The sequence below is a fragment of the Notamacropus eugenii genome, chromosome 4 (genome assembly GCF_028372415.1).
Source record: "Notamacropus eugenii isolate mMacEug1 chromosome 4, mMacEug1.pri_v2, whole genome shotgun sequence".
Taxonomy (NCBI): domain Eukaryota; kingdom Metazoa; phylum Chordata; class Mammalia; order Diprotodontia; family Macropodidae; genus Notamacropus; species Notamacropus eugenii.
In genome coordinates this window covers 82,130,045-82,136,462 of record NC_092875.1, presented here as the reverse complement: position 1 = coordinate 82,136,462, position 6,418 = coordinate 82,130,045, and the positions used below count along the sequence as shown (strand labels likewise).

General features: G+C 40.9%; 1 long non-coding RNA gene across 1 annotated transcript; it reads right to left on the bottom strand.

Annotated features, from left to right (window-relative positions):
- Positions 1–696: 696 nt before the first annotated feature.
- Positions 697–5,771, bottom strand: LOC140500194 (uncharacterized). The gene is made up of 3 exons (XR_011965635.1): positions 5,697–5,771; positions 4,125–4,971; positions 697–925 (listed from the first exon to the last, which is right to left on the bottom strand). It is a non-coding gene; the product is annotated as an uncharacterized lncRNA (long non-coding RNA).
- Positions 5,772–6,418: the final 647 nt, after the last annotated feature.

Here is a 6,418-nt window from a genome sequence, read left to right as displayed (position 1 = left end):
CTTCCTTACCTCTGCCTAATTTCTTTCCAGGCTTCCTTCAAAGTGCCATGCCCTAAATTACAGTGCATCTATGTTATATATAGGTACATATTGTCTCCCTCAGGTAGCTTATATGGTCTTTGAATGCAAGAATGATTTCATTTCTGTCTTTGCATTTTCCGCACCACAACCCTCTATTGCCTGACACATAATACAAGTACTTAGTAAACACCGATTGATTGATTTCAGTATAGCCTGTGTCACACTTGGGGGACACTCTCCCACAAGGAAGCCTCAATTCTAGTTTCAAGCAGGGCTGACCCCAAAGAAATGGGAATAGATGTACCTTGTACTCTCTGGTTTATTATACCTTACCCCAAATTAGAACTCCAGGAAAAACCTCTTAACCAAATTTTGGATATGATTCATGCTAAGGGTCCTCAGAAAAGGCATGTACTGAATTGTTTTTGATAGTTTCTCAATGCACAAAGTAATAAATATCAGATTTAGGAGAATGATTTATTTCTTCTTCCACAAAAAAAACCCCCTAAAACAAAAGACACAAGCACACATTAACTTAACTTAAAACATGAAACAACAACCCCTAGTAAAATATTCACAGGCGCCAGTCAATAGACACTTAAAGGTTTTATATTACCCATTATTTTTATTATGTTTTCCCAGGAGGAAAAGACATCTAGAAGATTTATGGGCGTCTTGAAGAATCATTTCACTTTCATGTTGGATAAGTACCTCAAACAAGATACCTATACTTTGGCCAGCCAGGCATGCTTGGCCCATACTTCTGTTGGTGGTCATGTCTTCAATGAAGAACCATCATTATAGGGAATGCTTCCTGCCAACAAGCACCCAGGACTTTCAGTGACTGTGAACCACCTGAATTCATGAGGTGGTTTCCATCCATCCATGACTGATGCTTCATCATCTATGTTCATGGAAAGAAACATAAAACAAAACAAAAAAAGCAACTTGGGACTGGAGATTTAGTCTCAAGAAAGCACATGTACATACTACCACCCGAACATAGTCACTATAGTTGCTGCTGGCAAGAAATTAAAAGAAGAGAGCTCCTCTCCCCTTTCCTGTTGAAAGTCTGATAGAGCCAGAGCAATCCCAAGAGACATGTTCATGGGGGAATGGGGAAGAGGAAGGAGGTTGTTTCACTTCTTGAGCCTCCTAATGGATAGCTCCTTCTGGGTCAGTGGTCCATCCTTTTTTGAAAGAATGTTCCTCCACTTCTCTAACATCATGGAGACTAGGGGATCAACTGAGAGACTCTGGTTGTAGATGCCTTTTAGTGAGGCACCATATGTCATGGGAAGTGGTTTGATCTTGGGGTCCACTGGACGTGGCTAGAGCACAGGTTCATTTTACAAATATAATCACATGTGTGATGTAAAACCACTGTGGTACCTCATTTCCAGGTCTACTCAGGCAATAGCAGTCCAACACACACTCAGTCCAGGGCATGACTGCTAGACAGCCAGATCAAGGATGGTGTCAGACTGATACTTCCCAAACCACTTCAATCAGGAAACACTGAACTTTGAAATATATAAATGGGATCTGCAAACTTTGGTCCCTAGGGGAGGAGAGGCCAGGAGGCTTATGGAATACAGCATGAAATACGGAAGGCCAGGTAAATTTGTCTCCAAAATATATTATGTAGCGCTTAATTTGATATGGAAAAAATCTCTGTAATAGTTTTGTTTAATATATACATGTACATCATAACATTATTTATGTAATGTAATAAGCATTTACGTAATGCTTATTATGCTCCAGGAACTGTGTTTTGCAAATATTATCTCATTTGATCCTCACACAATGACCCTGTGAGGTAAGTGTTGCTATAATTCCCAATTTACAGTTAAGGAAACTGAGGCAAACAGGGTTGATTTGCCCAGGGTCATACAGATGGTAAGAGTCTGAGTCCAGATTTGCATTCAAATTTTCCTGAATCCAGGCACAGTGCTCTATTCACTGTGCCATCTAGCTGCATCTAAAGGAAAGAAAATATTGATATCAAGATTATCTGATTGAACTTCTCCCTTTTCATGAGCTATGTATAACCAAGGTGCCACAAAAGACAGTTTGGGAAATGAGACCCTGTACACAGTATCACTTTGGATTTCCTTAAGGCATTTTACAAAGTCTGTTACAATAGCCTCATGAACAAGACTGAGAGGTGTAATCTGACTAATAATGAAGCTCTGGACCAATTCTTGACAATAGTCCTGGGGTTTACTGTGGATTTTAATTAAATCACAGACTAATATTGCATAAAACAATAAGACCATTATCTAGAATATTTTGAGACTAATATGAGTACAAATTCAGTGCCTCAAATGGAAGATGAGGAGTAGGGTAAGAAGATGAGGAAGCAAGGATAGCAAGCTGAGGGCAGAAAGAGGAGACCTGCCACACCTCCATGCTTAGTTACCTTTCTCTTTTGACTGGCATTGCTATTGGAACTGAGTGCCTCATTCTACCATCCTCTTCCTCTTTTCTTTTCCCAGATGTTACCCCACACCCCAGATGATCAGTGTTTTGATTGATTTTTCCCACTGTTTAAGGCTATGGAAACACTGAACATACAGGTTTATGTTATACGTACCAGGAAAATAATTTTATAATATATAGACCATTTATAATATACAGACCAGAAAAAGGTCTTTAGAAATAAGCATAAAGAAAGAAACATACTGTATCCTAAATGGGGAAATGTACACCATTCTCCTGATTCCTTCTTGGCATGAAAAGATTATCCCTCTTTGACCACTCATACAAGCATCAATTATCTCATTAGGATGTTCCCCGAGAAGATTTGGAATCCCCTTCTTTACCCCATTCCTCTACCCTCGACAAATAAGATGGTGTTCATTCTCTCACACAACCTCATTCTCAGATACTAAGGAAATTACTTGATGGCATTGATGAAGTCTCCATTGGCCTTTATTGCTACCAAATAGCTAAGCTAACTGGGTGTCTTATCCTTCCTCTATCAATAGAAAAAGTACTCACACACAATTAAGGTTTTCCCATGAAAGGAAAAACAGCTAAAAGAGAATGCAACATCTCCCTTTCCCAAGATATAAAAAATTGTCCCTTACCATGCTCAACATATATATACTTCCTGCAGATTCATTCGTAAAGTTTAGCATCATTCTCACCAAATAGGCTCTAATCTATGACTGAAAAATAACTTCTTGGGTTTGGAGAAAAGCTGCTGTGAGGGAAGAATGGGTTCAGGGAATACAACAGGGAAAAGCAGGGGCAGACAGACCCAGGAAAGGGGCAAGTTATTGGGAGACCCAAAGTTTTGGCTGTGGCCCTTTTCTCTCTGTGTTCAGTCATATCTCTATACCCTCTACACCAAAGATGTCACTCCCTTCTGGGGGATGCCCCTATAATGTACTTTCTTTTGCCTGGGAAAGAGATTCCAACAATCATATGTGGAATACCTAGTCCTGTGCAAGGACAGGGTGATTGGATACTGACATTTGACTTGTTTTATTTCACTCAAAACATAAGAGGCAAGTATGATAGAAAGTTGAGACACAGAATTCCCCTTTAGTCCAATGAGTCAGTTTGAGTAGGGATGGTACAGCGTAATATCATTCACTGCCTCCTAACTCTCAGTCATTAGACACAATGCTACCCTCAGCAATCACTCTGACAAAATACCCTGCCAAAGGTCATTCATTTCCTCCAGCTATAACATCAAACACCATAGTTGTCTGTTGGTCCATGAGAAACAAGGACATTCCCAACGCTCTTTAGATTTTCATTCATCAAATGTTCATTCTGCAAATGGTGAACACTGAGCAGTAAAATGAAGGAATCAGAACTATGTATCAGGAATATTATTTTAGCAGCGATGTGAAAGATGAATGTCAAGACCCATATTAGGGTGAAGACAGTAGGAGTAAAAAGTGGTAAGGGAGATGAGAAATGTCAGAGGTAGAATAAAGAGGACTTTGATGTTGAGTTTTGGGGGTGAAGGGAAGGAAAAGAATCAAAGAAAACCAGACAGGTTCACACTCATGGGAAAAGGAAGCTGGGAGGAGGCAGGGGCTATGAGGGGAAAGATGTCAAATTCAGCTTTAAGAATGTGGACTTACCAGTCATCAGCAGATTATTTTCAGTCAACAAGTGCAAGAAAGAGACTGACCCCTCTCGTTAGGGGCCAGGTTCTGCTGGGAATTAATTCAGTCTGCTCAAGAGCCCCTTAGTGGAAGAAAGCATCTCTATCCCCACATGGGAAACAACAGACCTGATGTTGGACCAGGAAGCTGGGGATGCCCTCAGCTCTGATCTCCCAGGAGAACTGAGTTCAGACCCTTCCCCATGAATGGGTATCAGACTCTTCTTGTCTATTGGACTTTACTCCCCTACTTCCAGGGGCCTCAGGGGAAAACACTATAAGCTTCAGTTTAGTTCATGTATAGAGGGGATTGATATAAAATGTGGATCAGTCTAGGATAGCTACTTATTTCTTCCACACAAAAGAAATGCTTAAAAAACAAAAGCATCATAGATGTGCATTGCCAAAGATTCAAAACATTAAAAATAACCTATAACTTCAATTATATTCTCTCAGGAGCTTGATGTATAAATGAGCTATTTCACTTTCCAAGGCCCATGTCTTCTGGTAAGTCTGCCAGGGTTTGGACTCATCCTCCTATCACTTTAATCTTCTGTGAGCCAGACATAGCTGCAGAAAACTCTTCGGCTTTTGTCCATTATTTCATTCTAAATATAAGAGGTAAGTATGATAGAAAGTTGAGACACAGAATTCCCCTTTAGTCCAGTGGGACAGTTTGAGCAGGGATGATACAGCATAACATCATTCACTGCCTCCTAACTCCGAGGCATTTGATGCAATGGGACCCTCAGCAACCGCTCTGATGAATACCCTGCCATGGATCATTCATTTCTCCCAACTATAACATCAAACACCATAGTTTCCTGTGGGGATCAAAGGAGATATTTGTAAATCACTTAGCACAGTGTCTGGCACATAGTAGGTACCCATTAAGTACTTCTTTCCTGCATTTATTCCTTCAGTTCTGGGATTCTAAGGGTCATCTTGTGGGTTTGCATGAGCAGCTTATCTTATCATGTCTCTCTCACATCCTGTACCACATGACCTGGTCTCCATACTACTTAGTCCCTCAGCCCAGCTAATTATGGCCAGTCATATACCATAGGGTACTTTATCAAAGAACAGAAACAGGAAACAGAGTCACAGGAAATTTACCTACCAGGAGAATAACTCATGGCACCGGAGACCACCCATCCAAGGCCCCCTTCAAGTCTATCCTTGATACTGCCTTGTACAACCACTCTGCTCCTTCCTGAGCCTCACTTTTCCTTCACAGTAATCTCTGGCTTCAGCTCATCCCCTCTTCTTTAACAACAGGACTGCTAACGGTCCAGTCTCCATTTGAAGATGGCTTTTACCCTTCTGGATCCAGATGGTGTTCTAGAGCTCCACCTACTTGGTGACTGTCTCCAAGCCCTGCCACCTGACCCATCCCTACCCAATGGGCTCCTAACATTTCCAACTCACTGCCTTGGCTTTCTGTACTTTATTTTAACTTTCACTTTAGGTAGAACACAGAATCTACCCCCACTGCAGAAGACCTCCCCTAGGTGCCAAGGTAAGCAATGTCACAAATAATATGTGTGACCTTCTGTAAGTCTCCTTCTGTCTTTTGGTTGCTTCTTCTGTGATAAAATGTGTAGACTGGGTGAATGTGGAGATCCTGAGTAGAATGTGGTGGGAAAGGGAGAATGTTGGACTTGATTATCTCTAAGGTACCATCCCTCTTTGTGACTCCACAATACTGTGATTTCTTAGTTCCTCATCTTCCCCCCTCCCCAATACTTTGTCAGAGGAAATGGACCAGAGAACTTGTTAACTGGTGAGAGGACTTCCTGGGAGATCCCTGAGGTGTGCTGGGAGAGGGGAAATGTGTGTGAGAATTTTCAGTGGAAGGAGGGATACTGGGGAGTGGAGCACAGATGAGATAGTTGATAGAGAATTGGCATCAAACATACCTGGGTAATATGTCCCTGGCAACACTAACTCTGTGACTACGGGAAAATCCCTTAAACTCTTTGATACTTGGTTTCCTTATCTTTAACATGGGGATAGTAAAACCTATAATACCTACTTCTCAGAATTTTTATGAGATTTATTTGAAATGATGTCTGTAAAAGGCTTTGCAATTTTCAAATTGATACAAAAAGTTTATCGATATTTTTATTGAAAAGGACTGACTAATAAATTCTTGTCTTTGTGAAATGCAAAGGCAAACAATACTTCCAAATGGATACAAAATATGAACTCTGACCAGGTCACCATTAGAACCTGTAATGCTTCAGGCTTCTGAATAGACAAGAAGCCTCA